This window comes from Musa acuminata, unplaced genomic scaffold (genome assembly GCF_036884655.1).
Source record: "Musa acuminata AAA Group cultivar baxijiao unplaced genomic scaffold, Cavendish_Baxijiao_AAA HiC_scaffold_1138, whole genome shotgun sequence".
NCBI lineage: Eukaryota > Viridiplantae > Streptophyta > Magnoliopsida > Zingiberales > Musaceae > Musa > Musa acuminata.
In genome coordinates this window covers 4,182,501-4,186,411 of record NW_027021350.1, presented here as the reverse complement: position 1 = coordinate 4,186,411, position 3,911 = coordinate 4,182,501, and positions in this window count along the sequence as shown.

Genomic DNA, 3,911 nt, shown 5'->3' with positions numbered 1-3,911 from the left:
ATAAACATGGACTTTACATAATAGATTCAGGTATACAAATAATTAAAGGATAAAAGTATATAAAAATTTAAAGCAATAATGTAAAGCTCAATTGAAATAAGGATTTTAGCTTAAATTAATTTCAAAAGAGATAAAACAAGAATAGACGAAATCGATCAAAACTCGATTTTGATAAAATTTGAGAGGCACGTTACATGAATTATTTGGATAACCAATTATACTCTAATTTATACAAAATAGGGGTCATTCAAAATATGTATCAATCTAGTTTTATCTTAGTTTTAGATAAATGAAGCTTTGTATAAATAGGAGTTTCCAACAAGGAGTTATAAATAACTTAGTAACCAAAAGTCAGAAAACATTATCTCTATTTTGTAGAATTCCTATAGTTCATTAGAACAGATGATTCAATAGGAATTTATGCTCTAAATTATTCAAATCAGATATGCATAGAAATATTTATGAGTCTAGTTTATGATAAACTATGTTTTGTATAAATTAAAGTTTTCAACAAAGAGTTATAAGCATGAGATGACTGAAAGGTCAAAATTGACGGTCTCTGTTTTATAGATTTTATAAGGTCAGTTGAAATAACAATTTGAGCAGGTAAATAGACTCCAAATTTATCAATCTTAGTTTCAAAAGGAATTGTGAGTTTATTTTCAAATGAATTTAGTTTTTCAAAATCAAGAATCTACGTAGAAAGTTATGACTAGAATAATAAAGAAAGGTCAAATCTCAAAAAATTTTAGATTCACCCTTTTATACCCAAACGATAGAAATATCATGTATGAAGCCAAAATCTTCTAAAATATTTAGAATTAATGTGAAATCAGATATTTAGATTCTATAGGAAGAGGTTAGAACACTTGCCTTAAAAAATTTGATTCTCAAATGTGGAAAATTAATGCAAAACCTAAAGCCAAACCAAGCTTCTTCTTCTACTACTTTAATTCTTCTTCCCTCCTCTTCTCAATCCTACATTAGATACAGTAGGTTTTCCACTTTTAGTTTCTCCTTTAATGCTAGATTTGGTTCATATAAGGATTGCAAGGTGGCAAGCATGCATGAAAGAGACTATGTGTCATCCATAGAACAAATATAGGTGGCACCAACCTTAGGTTAACTAGTGACATATGTTTACTTTTTTTTTTCTTAAACATTATATGAATCTTTCATAAATTATATATGCTAAGATTTATATTTAGGTCCCTATATTATAAACAAGCCCTTATAAAATTTTTAAAAATAAGGGATGTTACAACAAGTTGTCACTCCCGATGGTCGGTTGTGCTAGATCTGGAACTTCTAGACCTATAAGTCTAATATCAAAGAGTGGAGTACTCATACATGATATCTTTGATGTCTCAAGTTTAAGGATCAAATACACCACTAGGATGACGGAATTATTATTTGAAAATGAGATATCATCAACCATCAAACATTCCATAAACGAATCAATCAGTAAACTCATTCTTTAATGAACACGTGCATTATATCCCTAGTGTCCCTACACGAGCAACTATGAGACCAACCACCTCCATCATATGGATGGGTATATAACATATCAGTTTGTCCGATTTTCTTGATGTCCCTCTCAAGTAACCTATGACTAAGATTATTTAGAGTCTATATTTAAAGGTAAATCGATCTCATTATCGCGATCTCATCACGATACGATTCTCATTGCACAGATCCATGGACATCACAATACATGTAATATATAATATAAAGTGAAAAAATATAAATAAATAATAAGCAAAAAGAATGTGTATTATGTCACTCATGTCATCACTCACGTGATTGGCTTGTAGGGCACTTATGACTAGTGCCTACAAGTTCTTCGAGAGAAATGTTATTTAAGTTTTTAATTTCTTGGATTGTTATTACCTTCCGATCCTAGTTTTTAAGAAAAAATCTTACCAAATCAAGATTAGTATAGTTTTTAGTAAGAGCTTTTTATCCATTGATAATATTAGTAAAATGTATGTACATGCACCAATAAATTCACTTGATTTTATTTTGAATAATTTATAACTCTGAACAAAAAGATTAATTTTAGATTCCTTTACTCTATTTGTTCTTTGATGTGTAACTTCAAGGACATAATATGTCATGCGCATTGTCATAAGTAGAAACTTGATTAAATTTATTTTTATCTAAGGCACAAAATAAAGTACTCATAACTTTAGCATTTAGAGAAAATATTCTTTTTTTTAATTATTTCATTTGTCTATCGGTCTAGAATATTTCAAAAAAAACCTCATTCATATTTTCCAATAAGTATAGTCCATCATATTGAATCCTAGATTTTGACGATGAAATCAATTGATAAGTTTATGATCTAATCGATATTTGAGAAAAGTGATGCAGGACTAACTTCGATTATGGAAAGGCAAAATGATTAAAGCAGGAGAATCAGACATTGGGTCGTAGGTAGAAATCGGGAATCATACCAAAAGAATCAGATATTGCACTAAGATCAAATGTTGTGGGAGTAACATGCCAATGGATCGAGCAATATGTCGAAGGAAAAGCACGATATGTTGAGAGTTTGGATGAACCAATGACATGCCAAACAACATAAAATTCTTGTCTTGTAATTTTTTATGTCTTGATCATCGTAGTTAGGTTTTAATTGAGTTAGTTGTGGGTATAACCTTACTAACTATTAGGGGGTCCATTGGAAGGCCTATTCATTGACTCATAATTAGGTCTCTTAGGAAATCTAGGATGACATCATATGCACAGTGGAAGAACAGAAAATAAATCCCAGAATTATCATAGAAAAATAAGATTTCATTTATCATAGAAAAATAGGACAATCGTATATCCCTTAAAACCTACAAATATATAAGAGAGGATGAAGGAGGTCAATTGTCCTCCTCTTTAGCGATAATGCATATGATAAGGGTTGCGAAGATGCTCCTCAAATCGTTGCGCAATCCTCCTCGCTACGTGCACGTAATCAAAAGAGGGTGCCCCTTCTTACTGTCCACATGCCCTAAATAGGGGCTGCAGGTTGAGGAGGAGAGGGAGAGAAGAGAATAGGAGGTGACAATAAAAAAGAACCTAGCCTATGGCCCTTTGGTTCCCTCATATCTATAGAAGCCCTTTATCAACTTACCATAATGGATCCTGCTATATTAGGTACTAGATCTCCATCCAACTACCTAAGCTTCTTAGATTAGTGGGTTTCTACCTAATGATCTCTTATTGGCTCTTATTGGATCTCATATATAGGATCCAATAATTCAGAGGTTTATTGGATATCCAATAAGATAGGGGCTCCAACGAATATCTCATATCCGAACATCTACTTGTCGCAACACCTACCATATCTATATGACCCTCTAGGCCAAAAATTGAGCTGGTCGTGAGTCATGCATGTCAGAACTCCTTCCGACTTAGTGAATTATTATCTCTATAATAATTCATTCGATTAATCGACTATGGACGTATTAGGCCACTACGTTGTACTCTCCAAACGATATAAATGAGAATTCAATCCATTGGACATATTTGTCCTCAGTTACCATGTATTTATAGTCCCTCATCTATCTAATAGCCTAGAAATCGTATACCGAGTATGGTGCTATCAGGCAAATACAATTTCTATTAGTTAAAGGTGCCCTACAAGCCAATCACGTGAGTGATGGCATGTGAGACTTGACACGCAGTCATTTTTGCTTATTATTATTATTTGGTATTTTATCACTTTATATTGCCTATTGCTTGAATATATTATGATGTTCATAGATCTGTGCAATGAGAATCGGATTGTGATGAGATCACGATAATGAGACTGATTCGCTTTTAAACACATATCCTAAATAATCTCGTTCATAGGTTACTCGAGAGGGACATCGAGATAACCAGATAGATTGGTGTGTTGTATACTTGTCCATATG